At 41.9% G+C, this 25,213-nt stretch overlaps 1 long non-coding RNA gene across 2 annotated transcripts in view; it reads left to right on the forward strand.

Moving 5' to 3' along the window:
* Positions 1 to 25,025, forward strand: part of LOC137480284 (uncharacterized) — a 92,501-nt gene extending 67,476 nt beyond the window's left edge. For both annotated transcript variants that reach the window (XR_011002776.1, XR_011002777.1), the window contains one exon: positions 23,097 to 25,025. This is a non-coding gene — a long non-coding RNA (uncharacterized lncRNA). The remainder of the gene's footprint in view (positions 1 to 23,096) is intronic.
* Positions 25,026 to 25,213: the final 188 nt, after the last annotated feature.

A 25,213-nucleotide genomic window follows, 5' to 3' on the forward strand; every position in this document is an offset into this window, starting at 1 on the left:
GTTAATCTTTATATTAATTTCCATATTAATATCATTCTATTTTTAACTTTTGTCTCGCACACTATACCTAGAGAATATCTCCTAGCAATATACCTTACCCTTTCCCTCTTATCTTTTTTCATTTTTCTCATTCTCTTTTTCTGTCTCTTTTGACAATGCAGATTTTTTTCCTGGGAAAACATTTAATAAATTTTTGGCCTGTAGAGTGTGAAAGGAATACTGGTTTTTCTGTTTTCTATAATGGGGCACCCAATAATGCTGAACAGTGAAGCTCTTTTTTCTTAATTTTACCTAGTGAAAAAAACCAAACAGGAAGATCTTCAGGTTTGCTCCCAAACCATTACCATTTATCAAAATACCAGCACAAGCATATCTAAAATATTTCCCTTCTATGAGCAGCTTTTGGCATTTGAATGTTAAAATCTTATCCCTTAATATTCCAGTATTGCAGCCTTACTGCAGCTGCTGTGAGGGCAGCTACCATTCCTTCATGATCAGGGTTTTTTTTTAGCTTCTTGACACTTAAAGTCATAGAGGAGAAATATGTACTTAGGTGCGATGGAAGAAAGAGACAAGGATATCCAGGAGGTCCTGGGAGCACATCCAGTAATGGTTATGTCTTTTAAAAAGTGATTCTATTTCTGTTATCGTCTCATTTCAAAGGACAGTGAATACCAATGGATTTACACTCACCCTGTGTTTGTGTTACAGATAGAAGCATTATGGCATAACATGTAGCAAGCCAAGGTAATGCTGAAATCTGGCCAAGTCTGGCTGAATTTGTGTTCTTTAAATTGCCTTGGGTCCCAGAGGAGAGGTTAAATCAGAACACTGTTTATCTCAGCTTGGTACAGAGAGTTGAGCAGTGAAGCAGACAGAGCATTCAGCTTTGGAAATAAGCCATATATTCCAGTGACTAATGAAAACCAAAGAGGGCAGGGGTAAAAGCAGCAATTAGGACATGGGAAAAATGTGTGTCTCATTTCAGAGTGTGAGTCTTCATTTGTACCTAGTTCAGTGCTGCAAGCTTGGTACAAATTTCACTGCCTAGCAACAAACTTGAACATTTGCCTTACCTGAATTTGTGATCATATTCCTAACACTGTTTCAATTGAACACCTCCATAAAATTGTGCAAGGATGCTTGGTAAAAACAGGCCTCAAGCAATTTCCTCACAGTTCTTTTTTGGTATTGTAGAAGTAAAAGAAGGGTCTTCTCCCAACCCAGGAGGTCTTTCAGCAGTGCCCAGCACTGCAGACTCACCTTTCATGTAAGGTGTACTCACTTCAGAAACCAAGAAGCTCCTGATGAGTAATGAGCAGGATTTTCTCAAAGCTTCTAGGCAGGACTGTTGGAGCCACAATCTGCCTGCCTCATCAAAGAGCCTTTCTAGTGAGCAGCATGCTCATGGCGATAGCTCAGTGAAACCCAGCTGGTGACTGAGGAGTGTTTCACTAGGGCACTCATTTACACCCAGTTTGCCATGCAGTCTGTCTCTCTGAGGTGTCTAATCAGCACTTGGCACACTGGGCCCAGCAGCCACTGAAGAACTGGGACAATAATCTTCTTTATCAAGGAGGTAGGTAGAAATAGAATTAATACAACTCCTCCTCAACAGCAATTAGTGGTATCAGCTCTCATGCTGCTTGGGCCTGATCCATTATTTGCTTACTGTTAGCAAGGGGCAAGAGGAAGGTGGATTGCATGAGAAGGGTGGCTCGTCCCCTTTGTTTGATGCAGTGACACCAGACTGAATTACTGCCTTAGGTAAATAAGTCATTTAACAGATACAGATCTTGACAGCAATATAACATTCCTGGGAGCCAGCTCCATGTATTTACAGCCTTAAAACTTAAGGAATTCTTGCAATCACAAAACAGTTGAAGCAGGTTTCCAGTTCAGACTGTAGAATTGATATGGTGCTGTAGCAGCTCCTGCATTTATGGAAAGGTAGGCATTTCTGAACTGTAACCAACAGAACTGACTTCCTCTTGGGCTGTGCTTGATTGCCAGCTGGGGTGAAACCATGACAGCTGTCAATGTGGCAATTGCTCTTTCCAGGAGGTTTAGATCCTTAATATTAAATGCTTTGATATGTTACAAGAAAAGCTTTATGGGACTGCGGTACCACACCCTACTGCGGTGTCATGTTCTTAGTATTACTGCTCCTCTAGTGAATATCACAATTGTTTTGTGATTAAAATAATTTTGTGATAAAATTAATTTTGCATAAAATTAATAAAAGCACATTTGGAGAAGCCTACCATTGTACCTGGATCTCAATAAACACTGAGAGCTGAAATAAACAAACACCTGTCAAGCTCACAGAGACCAACTCTATAGTCTGCATTTTACCAATCCCTTGTACTGGTGACTACAGCTCACTAGGGACAAAGTTCAGCTCCTGCTGAAAACAGTGGGATTTAAAAAGGGGGGTCCTGCAAGATCTAGAGTGATATATGTGTACTTGTAGAGAGTTGTATATTTCTAATTTAAAAACATAAATTGTGCATCTCAGCAAAGCAGGACTTGTTCTTCAAGAATACTGGGCATTGGAAACTTCGTCTGCAATCCCTTTGAGTTTGTCTGTTTTTCTGGCTAACCTGAGTTTTCTTGGCTTTAAGTCATTGGTTTTTCTGGTTTATATTGCAGTACCACTGAGGTCTCACAATTTACACCTGATTGAGTCTTTCTTAAGGAAACCTGCAGGTAGATGAGTGTCATGGCTGGCTCAGGTAACCCAATACCTCTGTACCTGATTAAACCTGAAAAGACTGGATAAATGTTGCATTTTCAAAGTCTGGCAAGTACTTCACTCCTTGACTGTTGAATTTTGGATGGGCAATAAATGGGAAAACCAGACAGTGAAAAATTCATCTGTGCCATGAGCAGAGGAGTTACATACCTCAGAGATATTTTTTTATACTATTTAAAATGAAGAAAACCTTGATATTAGTCTGTAGATACTGTGTCATCCTTTCACCACAGAGACTGCAGTGCTTCTCAGAGAGTTAAGTACTTTGGAAGGAGAGATCTGCTTGCTGAGAACCTTGGAATGAGCATCTCTGAAAACCAACAGCTCTATTTCTGAAGGCTTAAATCTGTCACAGGGGAATATTTGTAATAATTTTGGTATGGAATCCAAGAGAAGCCTTATGCATTTTTCCACATCCCACAAATACAAGGGAGTTTTTTGTCAAGCTGTGAAAGTAGCCAATACAGAAACAAACTTTGGGTTGGGCAGAGCTTTTTTTGGTGCTCTCAAAGTACTTGGTCTCAAAGTTACACTGATAGAGAAAGTTGATCTAATTGTAGATCCTGGTATAAATTGGTACAACAGACGGCCCAGATCTCTGCCATCTGGAATGTTACTGGGAGCCACAATAAACTGCAGGGTAGCAATTCTTTCAGCTAATGTCCAATAAAGAGGGGATTTGGCCTCATGGCAAATCAGACTCTTAATTTTAGTCTGAGACTTCTTGACTGAGAAAGCTCTGTTGCTATTACAAGTCACATGGAATCCTAACACTGTTTACAGCAATGATCTTTTTAATTCCTGAGCAGGAATACATAATATCAACAGGGTTGGTTGGGAATGGATCATAAGGGCAATGATCTTGCAAATACTACTCATGTGCTGTGCCTTGGAACAAAAACCCAGGAGAGCGCGATCCCTTTCTCCGTTGCTCTGAAATGTGCATGAGTACTGGCTGGATGTGGTGGCATTTGGTACCAAATCTGTCTTCCCTGAGGCTACCCAACACTGGGAGCAGAGGCACAGAGACATTTTTTAAAATAATAGGCTTAGCTGATGTGAAACCATATTCTGGCTTCTGTAATTATTGAGTAGGTAATACAACAAGCTAAGAGGAGAAAAGGCTCAGAACCTGTCCTGAAGAAGACAAAAAACTAGGGGGATGTGGTCAGGATTGTTTCAGTGGTGCATTGCTAAGCCATTGAGATCCAAATGTCCTTCAGTTGCTGGCAAAGTGGAGAGCATTCTCCACAGCCAAACTGCTTGAAGGACAGGCTTCTGCAGTGGTGAGGCTGCATGAAATACCTGGGATTACTTGGCCAGAACTGGAGAAATGCTGCTAACACTACTACCAGCCTGTGGAAATGTGCAATTTATAACCAAAGGGACTGCACATACATCCTGTGACAACTCCAAATGGCATTTAAATCCACCTCCCAAAACTAATTGGGTGAAATGGGGAAAGCAGGTGAAATAAAGAGGATGAAGAAAGAGGACAGAATCAAATAAATTAAAAAATAAGCGCAGATTTTTTAGTGAAATATGCTGTGATAAACGAATCCATGTGGAAATTTTCATGTCCAGGAAGTCCTGTAGATGTACAAGCTAGTGCAGGATTTTCAGCCAATGTGACATCCAGTCTATATGACTTGCCCTTGCCTGATCATGTTATAGTCATGAGCCTTGTTTAGTATGGTCAGGCACCATAGAGCTGGAAATCTTTAAAAGGAAAGGTGTTCTTCAATTTTCTTTCACAAACTTATAAAATCCTAGCACCTTATTTCCAGGGAGGGTAAAGAAAGAGACGTGTTCTCGGTTGTAATCAGTGTCAGCAGAAGGAATGCACTTCTGTGTGTTTCTGGTTTCTCTGGTCCAAGTGTGATGTCTCCTGGGACGTGAGCAAGTGTGGAGTCACTCTCGGAACAGGAACAGAACTGGGTCAGCAATGACAGAGAAATTCCTCTTTCTGCAGGGCAGCTGTAATTAATGTTGAAAACTTCATGTTCAGTCACACCAGTGCAGGGCAAAGTAATGGTTACAGAAAGAAACTTGACTAAAATACCATGTTTGTCATTCAAGATGGGTTTTTTCCTTCTTTGTAATGTAATATGTTTGTTTGTATTTCCAAGTCAACAGTGTTCAGGGTATGATGGAAAGTAGGAACATCTCATCTGCTTGCTTGGGTTTGTCTTGTGGCATCCTGGTTTGTAGATGAGACGTATAAGAAAGGCAGCAGTGCAGCGTTTCTAATCTTACCCGAAGCTTTTTGCATATGTCTGTCCCATCAGGATTCTTACCATTCTGAGGCATGAGGTGGTTTAGACATGTTTTAACAGTGAGGTCAGAGTAACTGAGGCTGAGGGTGTAGCCAGCCCTTTATAATTGGTCACTGCTGTACAGTCAGTGAGACCCAGCGTCCCAAATGTCAATGCCATCCCTCCGGCTCCCCGTGCTGCTCCCGACACTGGAGAGCTCTTGGCAGTGACAGCCTGTGTGAATTGTGGGCACTGTTAGCACTTGTTTCATTGGAGTTGATCACATCAGCAGGATGTCCAGGGATTTGGAGTCAGACCCAGGTCAGATGGCACATGACCTACTCCAGTGCAGAGGGTGAGCTCTTGGTTTGAAGAGCCGATGTAGTTCACACAAGGTCACTCTGCAATGTATTTCCTCTTAACCCAACCGGATTGCTTTACTTGACTTTCCATAGTTCACAGTAAAAAGTTTTGAATATTCATTTTTACAGGAAAGTTTTCCAAAGGAGGCACCACGATTCAGATCTCCATGTTTGAAATCTGTCCTTAATTTTCATAAAGGAAGTTGCTTTTTGGCATCATCCTATTTGAACTTGTTTCCTCTTTTGTGAAGTTAGAAAAAAGCAGCTGCAGTGGACAGATGGATCTGTAGTGTGTTCCAGTTAGCTCAATATCCTGTCCAGGAAAAGGTATAAAATGATAGCAAACATATTGTGAAGCTTCTCCTGAGCATTCTGTCTGCTCCTCTTCAGTCAGAGAGGCCTTTTAAAAATGGTTGTTATTAAATGTAGGGCTGGCTGTCAAGAGCTGGGCAGGCAATAGCTTTGGATTGCCTTTGGACTAGAATGCTTGTTTTCAGAAGCAGAGCTGGGAGAATGCAATTGGGTTGGTGAGCTGCTGAAGAAAGGGGCATGGGATGCTGAATCCCTCATTTCCTCTCCTGGCCTTGTCTCATTTATTGTCAAAAGCACATCCCATCGTGTCTCTGAGCTCCTTTTCTCTGTGTGAAAAGGGGAGTGGTGACCTAGGGTGGAATAAAGCATAGTGTGAAGATGCTTTGTATGTTAAAGAATGTCTTGTTCAGTTCAGAAATGGATCTGCAACAGTAGGATTCAGAGTCCATCCCCTCTGCCTCCCCTCTACACAATTTTTCTTCTAGGTAATCTAATATTTCAGGAGAGGAAACTTGTCTTCATATTTCTCCAATGGGCATGAACAGCAGTTTCCACTGAAAGAAAATCCTTAAAATTGTATGATGTTGTTGAAACTTCACAATAGTATTATTAATAGTATATTATTACTATTAATATACCATTAATATTATTTTTATTGTAGAATATTGATATTATCTAATAATATCAGTATATTTCACTGATAGTTTTGTCCAGCTTTAATAAAGAGCTACTAAGAGTTCTACTTCACAGGATTTCAGACAAAAATCCTGTGACTACAACAGAACACTGGAGTGTTCTGAGCAAAGCCATTAAGGCACTCTGGCATTTTAGATTTTTAGCTTTTTGGGATGTTTACGTTCATCTCCTTTTTTAATTTAGCTTACTGCCTTCAAGTCAGCTGACCCCATAAAAACAGAGGACACTGGAAATTCTGAGTGGCAGAAAGTTATGCCCATGGGGTAAAGTTTTGGATTCTCTTATGAAAATAATCAAAATCTGTGTCATTACAGAATCACAAAATAAGCTGAGTTGGAAGGGACCCTCAACTTTGGGGTCCAACTCCTAGCCTTGCATAGCACCATCCCCCAGTCACAATTAACCTCTGTACAGTAAATCTTATTGCTAAAAATGGGTCTGAGACTCTCCAGATTAACTTGAACTTAAATTCTCCTTTAATAAATTGCTGGGACTATACTTTTTAAACCTCTTAAAATTCAAGTCTTTGAAAAATGCAAAAGCTTTTAAGTATTTCAGCATTCCACCTCCACCTAAGCTCACTGTGTGACCAAGACTTTATGGGAAAAGCTAGCATGTTCCTGCTAAAGGGCATGGTGAGGCAGTGGGCAGGTATAAATAAATTTGTGAGCTTCTCCAGTGTTGCTCAGGAATAATTTTTTAGCCAAATCCATTTTTTTATGTTGCCATTATTACAAAATTGGTCAGTTCTCCTGACTCAGCTAATGTAGTTGGCTGGTTCATTGAGAAAGGTTATCTTAAAACTGTGATCATCTTGGCCTGTGTAGGGATTTGCTGCAGAGAACCATTTACTTCTCCCTGATTTCAGCATGGGGTGGACACATCCCTCAGGTCTCTTTGGCTGGTATACACCAGACACCCAGAAAAAGATGAAAAAGTCTAAAAATAATTTTTGTAGTGCCACACATATTCACAAACATGCAGGGCAACGAAACCATCTTCCTCTTTCTCATGATCTTTTCTGAAATACATACTTATCAGTTGCAGTGTTTCCAGTTGTACCTCCTGTGTGATTTTTGAAAAAAGCTGCAAAATTTAGGCAGCTGCAGACTCCATCCCAAGAAAGAGAGGCTCATACAAATGCTCTTCTAGGGTTGTGCTGCTCTCCATGCTGTGGGACTGCTGCCTGTCATTGCTGCTTTGGTCCTGCACACTCTCCACATCTGTCCTGGTGACAGGGAGGGATTGATTTGCTGTGAACTTTGTGCTGTTAATTATTGCAAGCAATGTGTGTAAAACCAATAAGCCTGGGGTTTGTGTTTGATTTCCAAAATATTTGGAAATATTTAGTAAATATTTGACAAGATTTAGTTTTAGGGCATTCAGCAAACACTTCCTAGCAGGGGAGACAGACTTTCCATATCATCTTATTTCCTTCCCATTTAATTTTCTCTTTTACTCACCTGCCCCTACGCTTGCTGCCTGCATGGGAGGAGCACGGTATTTCCTGCCCTGCCAGACAACCTGGGCTGGACGGCAGGAGTCTTTTGGGTGGCAAGTTCAGAGGCAGTGGTAATACCAGCGGAACTTATGCAGCTGTGGCATTGAAGACTGGGGAGCTCCCATTGCATCTTGCTGGCAGTTTTAAGTCCTGGAACTGTGAAATCTCTCAGGTTCCTCATGTCAGTGGTGAGATTTGGCTGATATAGATGACTGAAACCTGAAGGTTCTCCGACAACTGTTCTTTCACTTTGGATGTGAAAGCTCAGAGGATTTTTACAACCTTGATTTCAGCTACCTCCTTTGAAGAAAAAATGAAGAAGATTTCACGGCACATTAAGCCCAGACAGAGTGTGGTTTCACAGAGGTTCCAGTTCAGGCAGCGGGAACAAACGCCAGGTGAAACTCTTACAACCTTTGCTTCAGCACTGCAAGAATTGGCATCAGCCTGTGCTTTTGGCTGTTGGCAAGAAGAGCTGATCCTCCATCAGCTGATTGACAAAGCAGCAGTTTGGCGAATTCAGGAGCAGCTCTTGATGGAACTTGATACCTTGACTCTGGCCCAAGCAGTGGAGCTGGGATCACAGATGGAGAGAGTATCGCAGAAAAATTGCCCTGGGTTTATTTCAGTTCTGACAAAGCAGTGGGAAATCTGCAGCAGCACTAGTAAAATTTGGAAGATAAGAAATTATAATTGCTGTAATCAGTGGTACTGCTGGAGACAGAGAAAACCTCCTGCCCTCACAACAAAATATGATCAAGAGAAGCAAAATCACTTCATCCCATTTTGTCACAGCCCAATGTCATCTGTACCAGTTATGAGGAGACAGCACCTGGGCTGGCAAGTGAGGTGTTCTGCCACTACAAACACAACCCGCAGGAGAGTCAGGAACATGCAGGTAGGCTGCTGATTGCAAAGGGCCTGGGACAGAGTGACAGAAAACTAGACAGGGCACCAGGGACCTGGCCATTCAAACTGTGGGTCTGCTGTTCATGCAGAACCCTAACTCTCAGCTAAGTTGCAGTTCTCCAGGTTATACTGCAGTACTTGAACACTTTTACACGCTGGACTTTTGCTTTTTCTCTTTTGCAAGAACTTAAATCTTGCATGAAGGCTTTTGTGAGGTGTTAACAATTGTTAGAGCAATGACTGCACTGGGTTTGGTGTATTGATGTATTGGCTGGAGGCTTCTACTAAAGGACCTGACAGAGAAGTAATGTTATAAATGGAGTTTTCAGACTAAAGGAGGCTCTCCACTGCCTGAAGAAAATCTTCTTAACTCTTTATAGCACATCGGAATAGAACTTCTGTAAGAGCTTAGATTTGTAGAAATCTCCATTGCTCCATAGGCATTGTGCTTTGAAATTGTTGTGCAATGGAGCATCAGATTTAAAGAGATATCTGTAAGTAAAGATCATAAAAAATGACAAATAGGAAGGGGACAGGCCAATGGGCATCATAGAGTTGTATCTCTACCTGAGGTACCTGTTAAATAAGATTGAGTCAAAGAAGTTCTGCTGTAACATCTCTCTCTCTATGGTATTCTGCTCTATTTTAGCCTAAACTTCCTACTTCTATATAGTGGCAGAGGAAAGCAAGACCAGTTCCTATTTCTCTTTTTTCCCTTTTAAATTTTTTTTATTTTATTTTTTATATGTGTGTGCTTGGTTTGCTTGGTTTTCTTTTTTGCTTTTCATTAACGAAATGATTTAATCATCTTTGGTTCTGATAATTACCCTCTTTGATTGATTTCTCTTTGGTAGATCAGTGAAACTAACCATTTGTGTAAGATAATGTAAGAGGGTTAGGAAGAAAGGGAGCCAGATCCAATAAAAGGACAAATGTGAGCAGAAATGATAGTAAAATAAGATAATAAAAAGCACAGGTGATGTGGAATTAGGCTCTTTTCAAAGAAGGTGATGATCTGTGGGCTGCACAGAAGCAAACTGAAGTAGTTCCTCGCTAAAATACTAAGAGAAAATATTTGTGATTGGTTTGAAGACATTTCTCCCAGTGCTTCTTACTTTGTCCTTGCTGAATTCTGCCAGGAGCTGAACAGACAAACTGCACCCCCTCACAGCTGCCCTAAGGCAATTATTTGTGATTAGCTACCATGATGTAATTAAATGTTTAGATTGTCCTGAACAACTGAATGCTGTACCTCTAATGCCTGTTATTAGTGCTATTCCTGACAGGTAATGAAAACATTACTGAGGCTAAAAATGTCTGGTGCTCTTTGTGTATTCAGCACTGAAGCAGTGAAAAGGCTGGCTGAAGGGAAATGAGCTGTAGGGAGAAGTACTCTGACCTGAGGCAGTGCCAGCAGGATCTTCAAAGACTTGAAAAAGTATGATTTGCATCTTTTTGTTTCCTTTTGGTCTTTGTGGTTAAGAGCAAAACCGAGCTCTGTTTTGTTAACCAAAGATTATAGATTTTTGGATGTTCATGCAGGTCTTTGTGCCAGTTTTCTTGAGCTGACCTTAAGAGAGTATGAAATGAGACACAACTTTCTGATCTTGTGGTGGGTTTAAGCCAGTGTTGCGCCAAGAAAAATCATTAGGTAGGAGGCTATAGTTACTGTATTCCTGATTCTATGGTGCTGAAAGATGGCTTTTGGCTTAAAATGCATATGCCTCTGATCTGATAAGCTTTCAGATCTTTGTGCATTCAAGTGTGCACTGGCTAGGTGAAGAATTGTGGTGTGGATTGAGTGACTGGATCTTGCTTACATCTCACTCTGCATTCCTTGCCATGTGAAGTAATTTGCTGATAGCTGGGGAGATACACAGGGCAGTCTGGGGGCCTGGGAACAGCCAAGGAATGAACGACTTGGTATAACCATACCCACAATGCTCATGATCTTGCTGCCCTGGATTTTCATCTGCAAGACATTTTTCTCCTTTCCAAATGTTGCCACGTTGGAGAAAATGTGTGTCACAATCTATTAGAGCTTCTCTCACATCATCCAGCCATCTCTAACCTTACAATGTGGGAAGCCTGGTCCTTCCTACTGAACCAAGGAATGACATGCTCTTGTAGTTAACCTTTCCAGGGGCAGCAGTTTCTGCTCCTTGCATTTCAAAAAAATAAATTACCGCTTCATTGACAAAGTGTAGGGAAGCCAAAATGAACACTTGCTGCAATCCTAGAATAGCCTTTGGTGGTACATAGACCAAGGAGCAGCTTCCCCCTCCTAAGGAAATAGTTTGTGTTTCTGGTGAGGAATATGAATTGCTTTCTGTCAGTGGAAGAATCTCCACCATAATATACATTTTCTGTGACCCAGAGGCACAACTCAGAGCATAGGGCAGATGTGCCCAGGTGGATTATGCCAAAGGACTTAGGATATGGAGAATTTCTGTCCCTTTGGATACCTTTTTTTATCACACTGCAGTTTTAAGCCTTGAAATAAACAACTTAAGTTATGAGGACTGGGTGGGATATGCCATTTTGCACTGTGAGGTTTTCTCTTGGCTTAGCAACAGGGGTTCAGTCTTTTCTCATGTCACCTTTTCTAGACCTCTCCTCTCATCAGTGGACATTGTGGGGCCCTTTCTGAGCTCTGCACCTGATACATCCATATGGGATGCCTGTAAATCTGGATTGCTGCAGGAGTTCCTTGCTCATGACTGCTCTTCCATGTCATGTCTGTTACAACAGTGTATCCCTCCCTGGCCTGTGTATTGTGGTAAAATAGATTAATAAGCACATATAAGACACTAATTACTGAGTTAGAAGGTTACAAGGAGTCAAAAAAGATCTTCTCACCTGTCCTACCACTGGATATCAGCCCTCCCTGAGTCACTCCTGCCAGGTGTGTCTAATCTCTGCTTAAACACAGAAAGTGATGGTTCCATGCTATCCTCTAGGCAACCTGTCCCAGTATTTCATTATCCATACTGTTGGTGATTTATTGATTTTGTTTAACTTCAGTCTTATCTGCTTCAATTTAAATCCATTAAATCTTGTTTTATCTGTTGGAGAGAAGATTGCTTCCTTGAATCAACAGTTAAAGACTGTTTTCACACTGTACCCTCTCTCTGGGATGCACACTGTACTTTCAGTCTTTCCCCAGGGTTCATACTAAATAATCCTTGTTCTTATTTTGACTATTGTCACTTGCTCCATGTATCCTGATACAGGATGCGTGTCAAGCTGTCTTGAAGGTTCCAGCTGAGATCTCATCTGTGCCAAGCTCAGGTTCCCCATGCCCCTGTAAGTACTCTAGGCTATTGTTTCAGCCACCTGCATTGTTGGAAGTGTCAGAAGACCCCTGGAAACTGTTAACGTGAATGAGACAGGAGCCTTGTGGCAAAAGCACAGCTGGTAGATACACTATAATCACTACATCCAATCTAAATCAAACCAAGGGACCTGACATGAAGTCAGCACTGGGATAAAAGGTTCCTGAGAAAAGGCAGGCTCTTGGAGAGAGAAGGGGGGGTTTTGATCACAGATTCATGCAACTCGTGTGGATTTTAAGAAATAAGGTCGAGCTTATGTGACCTCAGTTCATCTCATGAGTCAGGAGATTTCATTCCCTGTGCCTCTTAATCTGGTATTACAGTGCAGCTCAGAGGTCTGCAGGTGTTGCCATTGATACACAGAGAAGGAAGAGAGGTGAAATTGGGTATCCCAGATCAAAGGACAAGTAAGGCATTAAGCTGGATACTGAGCAGCTGCATCAGAAAAAGGCACGTCAGCCACTCCCCGAGCCCCAGCAGCTGAAGGGCTTGGTCCCACATGCACAGTGTGCAGCACACTTCAGCCTCGGTGTGTGGCTGCCACCCTGGCACCAAAGGCTTGCTCTGCCCTGCAGTGTGCCACGTGGGCATAGAAAGGAGTCTACCCTGAGCAGGACCAGTGCACCCTGACCCCACAAAGATCAACTGCAGATCAGGCCTGGTGCTGATGCAGTTCTTGTGCCTGATTAAAATCCCTGTAAACAGCCCTTTTACTTCTGTCATGTGGGAAGAGAAGTGGAAACAGTGGGCAAAAAAGGTCTTTGCAAATGACACAGCTTCAGGCAGCTTCAGAATCCATGCTTTGCAATGTTGCTAGCTAAGTTTTCCTTGAGAGTTGTTATTTTATATAAGCTGGCAAGTTATTTGATCTCTTCTGCTTCAAAAAGCTCATTGAGAAGATTTCTCTACCACTTTGGAAAGAGGAGGAAGGGAATGAGCAGACTGTTGGCATTGGATATCTCATGTCACCCAGCTAGGCTAAACTTAAATAAGGTATGAGGATGCAAAGTTGTGCTGTATTCAATTCACTTCCTGAACTCATGAACAGGACCTATCCTGTCCTTGTTCCATGTCTGAAAATCATCCTTCTTCCCATGTTCCTCATTTTTCTGCTGGCTCCAGATCTCATGTTGTCAGTTTTTGGGAGCTGCCTTTGGCTGGTCCTCTGAGTTTCTGTTTGTGTAACATTTGCAGGAGTCCAGAGACAGATGCAGGGCATATGTGTAAGAAACAACCACTGAAGGTCAGTAGGGGCTGCTGAGGAGGGGAGCCTCCTGTGTTTTATGCACATGGAGTGATTCAGACAAGGAGTCTACCTGAAGATGAATCACATGATAACAAAAGAAGGAAAAAGCTTTATCTGACTATCAAACCCCAGGCTTACTTTGTTAGCAAAGCTCTTACTTAAAGCTGTCAAGAACATGCAGTAATGGCATTTATCTTAGACTGAGACATATGAAAAAATAATGCTCCTATTATTGGTAGCTCATGATAGGGGTGCATGTTTCACTTGGAGCCCCGCTAAAATCACCTCAGCAATGCAAAATATGGCGCTATACTTTTCCTCCCTATTTGGTCTTTCTTTCTACTTAATTTTTCCCATTGACGCTCATCTCTCTGCTGCCTCTACTTTGACATCATGCCACCTTAAAATGCCATGGGAAAGAGTCTACAATTGTGTCAGGGGCATTTTTGTGCTGGCAATCCAGAGAGGCTTCAGCCGATGTATATGCACACAGCTTTTAGCCACATCTCTTTCCTTACTGTCCTTGAGGTTTTCTCCCCTGTTTACACAGTGTTCTGTGTGGGAAGATCTCAAACCTTCAGAGAGTGATTAGACCCAACAGAGAAATTAAAAGATAAAATTAATGAGCAGGGATTGAGGGGTTTGAATGTCTGGCTCTGCTGCAGGTGCTCTGGTATGACTAGAGCTAGTGATTTACCTTGAACCAGTTAATGAACATAGTACTTCCTCCCTCTCCCCATTTCCCTCCCTCTGTCTTACATAATTAAACACCATGGGGCACCATGTTTATCCAGCACTACTGGGTCATGCAGCATCTAGGAACTCAGCAGGATGTGCCAGAGGAAGGGTGTTTGGAGTAATCATATTGCAGCAGGGCTGATAAAAAGGACAAACATGACCACAGAAACATTAGTTTAAAAGCAAACAACATAATGAAGAGGGAGCTGCAGTGGCTGAGTGTAATGGGCAATTTGTGGTGATGTTTCCAGTGATGGCAGGAAGAAGTCAAGAAAGGCAGGATTTTGTATCAATCACTGCCTTGCATTTCCTGTGCTTCATGTATGCCCTTTCCTTCAGAGTCCTCTTTTAATTAGCACTCTGAATTATAATTCTGAAGATTAAAATCTTGACTAAACAAAGAAAGACTGGTTCTAAAAGTGGACTGAGTGGTTAGAGTGGTTTTAAGATAAACAAGCCATATATCTCATGACCTTCATCTTCCAATTTCACTGCAGTCCCATTATTGAACACTGAATTGATGGTAACTGAGGGAATATCAGTGGATGTCTTGTGGCTACATCTATATGCACACATACACTTAGGATTTCTTGAGCCACTCTTTATCTTTAGTGGAGTCTTTTTTTTTTCCAACAGCTTTTTTCTTTAGAGGAGTTTGTCCTGTCTATAAAATATTTGCTGTCTTTATACTCTTTCAAGTCAGTATTTCTTCTAAAAATTCTCAACAGCACTCTGAAAAAAAAAGAAAGAAAGAATTGAGTTTGGAAAAGGTAAATATGTCTATTCTAAAGTGTAGTCACAAAAATGTAGTTGCAGTAGAGTTACCATGGAAGGACACACCATCACTGCACTTGCTGCCTGGTCTTCCAGAGCAGAAGTCTCCATTTCTTTTCACCAGGAATCCTTAGGATTCCCACTCAGCTAAAGGGTCAAGCCTTTGAACACTCTGAAGGGAAGCTAACTATGGATGTTTTGATCATTTAGTGCAGAGGAGCAGGCCAGAATAACCTTTTAGAGAGCGTACAAACTTCCACCACTTGATAGATGTCAGTACTTGAGGCTCCTGAGCTGCAGAGCAGAGCATGGGCCCTGTCTTTGGAGGAGGATTCACCCAGTTTCTAGGTAGGACTTTTGGTCTGTGCACAGCTGAGTGGTGCCTCTGCCAGACAGCTTCAGCCTCCTCTATGTGCACCTGCCTTGCAGAAAGGTTCATGGTAAAATTCACACAGAGACAGATGGACATTTGTTCCATGACTCTGAGGCAGGACCTTCCCTGTGGCCAGGTGTGTTAGATTTCCTTTTTAGTACAAAAAGTGAGGCTTAGCCCCCCATTTTATGGGAGCAGCCATGTTATCTGCTCATATCTTTACACTCTATCTTCTACATAAACTTGTGATTATCTGTTGCTGGGACAGTACTGAGCTTTTCCCTATTAAAACAAAAATAAAGAAAGGGCATGAGTGAGCAGGAAAGTTGACCTGGTTTTATAAGGCAAGCAAAATATATCTCAATTTTCATGAAAAGATGACCAGCCATCTAACAATATAAGCTTTCCATGTGTTGAAGGCAGAAGCACAAAGAGGCAATAAGCAGTATGTTCCCTTGAGATTTGCCAGCAGAGGGAGTGTTGCAGTGCAATGGTCACAGATTGTGTCCTAGAGCAGGGAAACTGCTGGAGTCTGAGTTTTAGCTGTCTGTGTTCCAAATTTTATTTGACATATTATATTGCCATATTGACCAAAAAATGATCTTTTTATATTTCAGAGCAGTAACAATATTAATTATTGATACAGTCGATACTTTACATTTCAAGAGTGAAATGACACTACATAGCTAGTGCCATGGCTAACATGTAGGATTTCATTTGGTACAGATCAGCTGTCAATTTGTGAGAATAAATCTACAAATATTTTCATAATAGTTATGTCTCATATTGCTGCACTGATGAAAAAAAATGTATTTCTGATGCAAACTGCACCTTGTAAAACTGAATGGAAGAAATAAACCACAGATACAAGACACAGAGAGCCATGAACTTTTCAGTGTTGTGCAAACATTTTGTACAAATAACCTATCTTGCACATTTATCTTCTGCTTAACACAGGAAACCTTTATGCGTCCTCACTGCCTCACCTCTTCATCTGCTGGGCAGTCCTACCTGTCTGGAACTAAAGCTGAGGGATTTGATGATGAGGCACTGGAATGCAGCCTGTGTTTATTAGGGGCAGTGTGTATTTGTCTGTACAAAGGGCTCTGCCCAGGCGCCTCTGCACCTCTAGATGGCTCCCAGATCCCACACTCGGGAATCCCCCACACCTTGGCCAGCTTTTCTGCTAAGCTCTGTGTGCCAGCAGGAGTGGCAGTGTCAAGGGGGAGATGCCAGGTTTGGCTTTGGGCTATAAAAGTATTTTTTAATAAAAACACTATAAAAATGGTTTTATAGTTTTCCCAGCTCTATGTCGGGGTTGGCTTGTTGAACAGAACTGGAGAAGCTGTGGAGTGCAGCAGACCTACTGCCTAGGGTGCTTGTCTGCTCTTGCAGTCCTACACTGATCAAGCGTCATATGACAACACTGTGGTGGAGGTACAGGTGACCTCTGGGGCCAGGTTAATCAGGGCTCTGAGCAGAAACAGAGCGCTGCAGCTGGTGATGGGAACACAGAGAAGTTTTGGAGTTATGGTGCTGTTATGATGTTCAGATATTTCACTGATTCTTGCCTTGTTTTGCCATTGGATCCAAGTGCTCCCTCCTCCCTTTGCCTGGCACCACCAGCTTGAGTGATGGTAGCTGCCAGAGCCTTGCTCACCTAGTCCTGCTGATTTTGGACTTGCTTCACCATTTGGAGGCTTTCCAGCGAAGGCACTAAATACAACTAGAGCAGGACATGCAGTGGATGTCCACATGTTGTTTCCTCAGGCCAGGAGTCATTAGCATAGTGCAAGTTCTTACAAATCTACACAACTGGCTTTGAGAGCTTTTTTAACTGCACCTCTCGGGAACAATGAAAAATCCATATTTTGTGGAAAATGTTGTTTTATTGTCTTAATATATAAATGGTTCTGTATATAAAAATGCTGCCACTTTAGATTGAGAGCCCTGCAAACAGTGCTATTGCTCTGCATAGATGATTAACAAAACATCTGTGTCACCCAACTGCTTAGTGCCAAAATTACTGTTGGATGCCTATACATATCTGCACTGGAGCAAGAACCTCCTGGGAAGTTGCTTTTCTCATCCATCTGTGAATTTTGTTTCCTGTTGTGCAGTTAAGATGCAAATGTTCATGTCCTGCATCAAAAACTGAATATGTTTTGCAAGGAAAATGTCATCATTCAGTGGTTATAGAGCACTTTCCCCAGTACCTGCAGAGGCTTTCATTTCTAGTGCCTTTCAGAGTGCCTGTCAAATTGCCATTTATGCAGAGAGCAGGATCAGTCTGAAGGTTCAGAACCTCTGCTGACAACAGCATCCCTGCTCAGCAGTCCTCATCAAGGCACAATGCTGCATCTGCTCTTCTTCATGCTGGCTTGCTCATTATAAACATCTGCAGCACCTGTAATACCCACCGAAATGACAGGCAATTCAGAAAAAGTGGTTTTCTGCTGACTAAGAAACAAAAGTTTTGTTTGAAGTTAATGTCTTTCAATCTACTTCTTTCTCATTAAGTGTAACAAGGTTTGTTTTTACAAGGCAGCAGTAAATAAAGACAATTTAAGAAAAGAGCTTGGGTATCTGGATTTGATCAGGAAGATAATTTGAAGCCTCAGGGACTTTCTGTGGCTATTTGACATGATGTTTTCTGTGTAGTTTCTAATTTGAAACTCTGCTAGGTCATTTTTCCAGCCACAGTTGATCAGTGCAGAGGGATTTGGGGTGGGTTGCAGCTACTGCACTGTACCCTCCACTGTCATCTTGTGTCTGAAGTCCTTTCCCAGAGGCAGCTTTTTGAGGGGTGGTTGTGTCATCGTTAATTTAAGAGCCTTTCTCAAGTTTTGTGCTTCTGTGTTACGTGAACCCTGAAAAACACAACTCTGGGCATGTGGGAGGGCTCTCCCCCAAACAATTTTGTTTACTCTACACAGAATAAATCTTAACGTGCAAATTCATTCGCCACACAAAGTTCCCCTCAGGTAGGCCTGTGTCTCTTTATACCATGTATAATCCTACCCCTGACTGGCATCCAATTTGCTTTAAGGATTTCTGGACAGGCTTTGCATTTACTTAAGTGTGGAAAAGTGTAGGTAAATTGAGACCATTAATTCTGGGTATGTATCTCTTCCCCAAATACGTGTGGAGGGCTTTTTTGTTATAGCTCTGTGGTGACTGAGGTGGTGTGACTGGTTCCTTGGGATGGCAGTTCCATCATTGGCAGCAACCACTTCTGACCTCTGTGACAAAACTTTGTGTGAAGGGAACACTTTTTGTGCCGTGTTTGCTTTAAATCCAAGAACATAATTTAGTTCACGAAAAGCCATTTCTGTGACTGTTCTTCTGGAAAGGCTTGATGGTCTTAGATCTTTTGAGGCATTTCCAGCTGGTGAACATCCAAGTAACATCCTAGAAATAACATTATCTTGGGCAACCTTTGCTAGCCCAGCTGGAGAGACCAGGGCCCTGAGGCCAGACTCCTCCCTCTCTCTCCAAGACTGTCCCTTTCAGAACAGAGCTGTATCAAAGTCACAAAAAGGAGAAACTGGGTATTTCAAATGCTGTTTCTGTCCTGGTACTGAACACACCTTTGTTTTTTTCATCCGTGCCCTCAGCTCAGAATATCCATAATGACAATAACAGTTCTGTGACCAGCACTTTTCAAACCCCAAGGCCACTTAAGTCCCTACATGGCTGTAGACAAATCCCAGCTTTTCACAGCTCTCATTACACAGAGGCTGGATGAGTTTCACGCTACCATGTTAGAATATTAACTGTTTAGCTATCATGGAAAGTTAAGAATTTAACTGAATCAGGATCCCTGGGAAGCCGAGGAGGAGTTCCAGACACTCAGTCATTTCAGTAATTCCATTATTTTTCAAACATACATGACCCAAGTCAAACCAATACAAGTGACCTTACACAACATTACAGCTGAAAACTGAAGCAGCTGTATTAGCAACCTTATATTGCAGTGAAAGGAACACTTTTGTTCACTAGTTCTGTCTATCTTTCTCCCCTTCCCTGCTTTTTACGTGGCAGAGTTCAGAGCACTCTGCAGGATGAGACCGCCTGTAAATGATTCCCTCCTCCCTGTCCTGGGAATTTCCCTGCTGTGCAAGCACTGAGCACAGAGGACAAGTGGCTTTCTCTCACCTGTAAAGGGGAGCTGCATTTTAGTCTCATCCCATTGCAAATCAAAGCACACTGGGCTGTGCCTTTCAGTCAAACAAGGTGTGAATGAAGATTTAGCAAATGTATATTGATAGCAACTCAAGAGTTGTTACCATCACCTGTGGAGAAAACAATTGTCTGGATCCTGAAATATCAACTGGAAATGCTTTCATATTGTCTTGACTTGAGGGAAAAACTGTTCTGATGTTCCTTGACCTGGAAATGAGGTGATAAGTAGGGTCAGGTCCAAGTTAGTGGGAAAGCAAGTCAGACTTGCTTAGGGAACTTGCATCCAAAGTAAAAGCAAAAGCCATCTAAATTGTCAGATTATTTTTGTGGTTGTGAAAATTAAGGATAAAATTCTTCACTGAAAGACGAGTTGAAGTAATACAATTTTCTGTTCAACCTCTCCTGCCAAGTGTTAGGCAGAGAAAATTAGGGAGACACAATATCTGAGAAACTCACTATTGCTGCAATATAATATTGTGTGAGAAAAATATTCAAATATCAAATCTGATCTACAGAAAAAAATGATACCTGACTTTCCTACCAAATGAAACGTGTTCAGAAGACAAGAGTGACTTGGCCCATGGGAGCAAATGTCACATATGAGGGCAACCTGGATGGGAGGTATCTTATTTTATGGAGATAAAGGTCTTCACACATCAAAGTCACAAGGTTTATTTTTCTGGTGACTTTAGTTTGACATGATTATATATGGCTACATGTAATAACAGCAAGATAGATCTGTAACTTCAATTTCATCCTATTTTCTTGGCACATTTCAGAGATGGTAAAAGATATGCAAGAGAAAAGCAGTCAGGGGAGCTTTTCTGTGTTTTGTGCATTGTTTGTGAGGTGTGAAAGCCTTATTTCAGTACTAATTTTTCACATTTATTCCAGGCCCTTTTCTTCCAAATGTTTATCTGCTCTGAGATTGAAGAGATGTATAAACAAGCAACTCTGTCCATGGGTGATGAGGGTTTTCTCAAGAATTCTTCCCAAGAAAGAGCCATAATTGGTCTTTTGATACTCGCAGTGTAATCTCATGAAAATTAAAGGCACAAGGGCTGTTGTCTAATGGGCAGCCTTGCTGAGAATCACTGCTGCACAAATACTCAGTTCCCAAGCCTGTGATTGTGTTGGGAGCACAGGACTACATCAGAGCCCATTGTAAACCTCCCCTTCTGCTCTGACTGAGTCCTTTAAACTCAATTTCTACAGGAAAATCCCAGTAAAAAAAACATGAGAAGTAGTCCCAGAAACCCTAATGAAATACACACACTACAGGTTGGGAGAAAATTAAACCACAGAGCACATGGTCAGAGCAAAATCTGGGCTCCCACAGACACTGAGACCTGCAGAAGGTACAAAATGCAGGTTGTTGTCCCAGTAGTGATTCCTTCCCTGGGCATTAGGGGAAGTTCAGTGAGCTCATGAATGTCAGATCTACCAAAGGTGAGCTCTAGGCCTCTCTCTTAGGCAGAGGACTTGGCTAGACTTGGTGGAAACCGAAACTTCCACGTCCTCTTGCTCCACAGGGGAGCTCCATCCCAGGCTCCATCTGGTAGACTTGGCCCTGCCAGGCTCATCCTGGCACTGGCTCCATCCTCAGCAGCACTGGGGCTTGTGTTCAGTCCTGGGCTCAGTGCAAGACTGCTGGTTGGGGTTACTTGGTGCCCTTCATACCTAGAAGTTGTTTCCTTATTTCCCACAAGTTGTGGAAGCAATTGTGGGGCCTCTGTTTCTGCTTTAAATGCATAATTTTGTATTATACCCATTAAAAATAATGAATTTGGGAGGGGTCACAGCATTAATATCCTGACATAGCTATGTTTGGAATTACAGATGGAGTATAAGATATTTCTGCCCTATTTTTTTTTGCAATTTAATTCATAATTATCCTTGAGTACAGTTTGCCATCTTCATTACTTTGCTTCTACTTGCCTGAATAATTTTAATCTTAGTTTCTTGCTGTCTGAAAGTTTGTGTTCAGAACAGTGGTGAGGAGGCAGAGCTGGTACTGCTGAGCAGCTGCTGCTGCACTCACTGCTGTGTGAGCCAACTGCTCCCACTGTGAAATGCTGCTCTGTGCTGCTCACTGCTGGTCACTCCTGTCCCGGGCACACTAGCATTTGCCATTATTGGAGGTCCTCATTTACATGTGTTACTGATTGCACACAGTAAAGGACGTTGCTCTGCTGGTTATGTGACTTGTGTTGCCACTGCAGCGCAATTTGATCAGGTTCAGAAGTGATTTTTGGACTTGTTTTGAAGTACTGAATTCTCTCCCTTGCCTCCTCCATTCAATTTCTATTTTCCTTCTCCGGCCAAGAGAAAATTCTTCTTATTGAGAAATTCTCATTTGGAAATAACTCTTGTGTCTTTCTTTTTCCAATTTACATGCTATGTTTTGGAGTCTAAAATCAGAAACTCTGTGACACATTCTTTGATGTGATTTGCAATTTGTCTTCCCATATGAGGACTCACACTTCCTCTGTGACAAAGTACCCTGGTGAATGTGATGTGCATCTCAGGCTAAAGGATCTTGTGTTCTAGTTTGATGGATGCCATTCACTCGTGGTGTTTTTTTTTTGTTTGTTTGTTTGTTTTTTTGCTTTGCTGTGCTGCTTTTTAATTTTGTTTGTTTGTTTGTTTGTTTTTTAGAAAAGTCTTTCGTTGTTCATTATCTCAGTTTTCAGATTTAAAAATATGGCAATCATTCTTATGAGGACTGTCACCAAAACCTGTGTAAAGAAACATCCAGCATTAGGGTTAAAGGCTGCCATCTATATTTATGTGACATCTCATTCTAGATATGAGTGGACTGAAGCTGAAATCAGCCAAATATCTCAGTTGGGTGTGTTTGTAGAACTTCTGACAATAGCTGAACCTGAAGCTGACAGATAGAAAGTACAATTTTTACCTCAGGAAACTTTGAAGACACTTTGCTGTGACTTCATTTTCTGCTTCAAAGTTGAGAAATGTCCAGACTTCTGTTGAAGAAAAGAAGACTGAGGCTGTCCCAGGGTCAGCTGTCTGTGACAAAAACATTTCCTAATACTGAGAGTGTGGTTTTAATCCTTCTGCTCAGAGCCAATGATTTGGATGTGCTCTGATAACTGATCCGTTTAGTGCTGCTGGTATAAGGTTTTTTCACCTTTGGTTCAAGTTTTGGTCCGGGTAATATCTGATTACTCAAGTGCAGTTATTCTGTATATATGTATGCCACATTTCTGTAATGCAGACACTAGTAATTACTTCCCTGGTTTTTCACATAAGCCTCCTCCCCAGATTTGAAGATGTATTCATTGGAGTTTCTACATCTACTGGCAAGGGATACTTTCCGTTTGATGTATTTGAATGTGAAAAGTGTTTTGGTAATGGCCTATGAAAGATATGGCCAAAAGTAAAATTTTGGCCTCTGCATAATTACCTATGAAAATGAAAAAAGGGTTAATTAAGAAACATTAAAGAAAAAAAGAGGAAGCAAGAAATAGAAAGACCTCAGGACCATAAAGAAGTAAGACATCGAGTATAACTTGCAAAGACATCAGTATGTATTGCATTAATTGTGTTCTGTAGTCCCTTTTCTAATAATAGTTCATGTTACTCTGCTGTGTGGGATGTCATTGCTAAATCATTCTTTTTTGTTTATTCACAGACCCCACAGCCAGTTGAAAACTACATCAGTGAAGGAGAGTTTGAAGACGATCTGAGTTCTACCCCAAGCACAACTGAGCTGGAGGTCCGTGGATCCAGCCAAGAAACAGATGAAGATTATTTTGAAACCGTGTCACATCAGAGTGGATCTTTGTCAGATGTAAAAACTGAGCCTTATGAGAGTGCATCAGACACAGAATCCCTTTCCAGTGACATAACTGGGAATGCTTGCTTGGATTCAAACTCTCTGTTAACTGAAAAAAAACCCCTGTGCTGCAATCTTCCCAAAGAAAAGGCAGAAACCTTCCATGAACTGAAGAGCTCCAGGCAACCAGAGTTCACCCAGCACATGCATCTGGAATTGTCCTCCAAAATAAAAGAAGCACCAAGCAAAACTGAATTTTGCATCCAGTTTGCAGAGTTAGAGGGTGAAGAATTGGGTGATGAAGAGCTGACGTTGTCCAGTGATATTTCCATCCCAGAGAGCCAAGTCTATGAAGAGAGCATTTTATCACAGGCAAAGAGAAATTCTATAACAGCACTGCAGAGTAAGGCAGAGTTAGAAAGCAGAGAAGTGCAGTCCTCTACCAACTCAGTGCTTACAGAAAACGATGTTGCAAGACTGAAGGAACACCCTGCAGTATTTAGCATTGCCTGTTTCAAAGCGAACTCAGAAAGTTGTTTGACTTTTCCTGAGGTACAGCAGTTTTCCTTCCGGTCAGATGCAGCACCAAGCTGTAGTTTGCCTAATCTTCATTTTGAAACAAATGGGCCAAACTGTAAAAGTGACACTGAGACATCTGACTGTAAGTGTGAATTAGAGTCTATGTCCAGTATAAAATGCAGCAGGAGGAATTCAGCTGACAGTGAGAACACTTCAGATAAAAGGATAAAACATGGAAGTACAGAGACCATGCTGACATCAGATTCACTCCTCTGTCAGAGCTGCTTCAACCCAAAACCTTGGCTACCACACACAAGGTCAGAGATTACAGGAAGTAAAGCATGGCACAGTGCACCTGAAAATATCAGTGCTCAAAGGGAGACAGAATGTGTTATGAGCCGTATTCACCCAACAGACAAATTTAGATGGTCATGTTCCAGATTACATCTTCAAGAGCTGGATTTTGAATACACTTGGAAAAACTTAGGAAGGGTAACTGTAAGCCCTGAAAAGGCTATAGAAATAGAGGGCCAGTTTGGCATAAAAAGATCTCTTCTTGATACTGACACAGACTCAAAGGTGTGTCAGGTTTCCCAACCAGCAGCCTCTCCCCAGTGCATTGATTATTTGCACTCTAAATCAGAGACATGTGGCCTTAGCCCCGAGCCAGCTGCTACTTGTGCTGACAGCTTAACATGGAGTAATGCTTGTGAGGACAATCCAAACCAAAAGGAGCCATCCTCTTCCCTGGATTGTGATCCAGGGATCATAAGCGCTGAGGAACTGACACAAAACAATGAGTACAAAGCTGAAAGAGATCTGGAAGCAAGCAGATTCCCATGTGATATTGATGTTGAATCGGACACTGGTGACACTGAGAGCCCTGCAGCTTCACATGCAGGTGTTCCTGCTGGTGTGGAAAGCAGAGACTGTGACTGTTCTGTAAACTGTGTTTCCAGTAGTGGAATACAGCACAAACATTTGAAGGAGAATGGCCTTGAATCTGAGCTGTCAGATACGGAGATTGTGGCAGGAGAAAGATGGGCTGATGATTCTTCTGATCTTGGCTTTGGTTGGAAAGTCCTGGAAACTGCAACACAACCAGATGGCAGTGACAGAGGGGCAGAGCACAGAGAGTCAGCGCAGCAAAATGCAAGTTGCAAAACTGGTGCCTTAAGGAGTCACTCAGAACTAGGAACAAATGAACATCCTACTCATAAAGGAAAGGATGAAGAGAGTGTCTTTGCTGTTGAAAGGACTCCCAGATCTGATTATATAAGGCAGGGAAGGGATTTAATGGCTACTCCAGAATTAAAGCCTGCCCTAATTATGGTCTCTGTAGAGGAGAAAGAATTACAATCCAAAACACTGGATGATAACCTTCCTACTGAAGTGGTAGCTGAAACATTGGGAAATGTAGTGAGCAAGGATTTGCTGTCTCTTCATACTGTCAG

Source organism: Anomalospiza imberbis, chromosome 10 (genome assembly GCF_031753505.1).
Source record: "Anomalospiza imberbis isolate Cuckoo-Finch-1a 21T00152 chromosome 10, ASM3175350v1, whole genome shotgun sequence".
Taxonomy (NCBI): Eukaryota; Metazoa; Chordata; class Aves; order Passeriformes; family Viduidae; genus Anomalospiza; species Anomalospiza imberbis.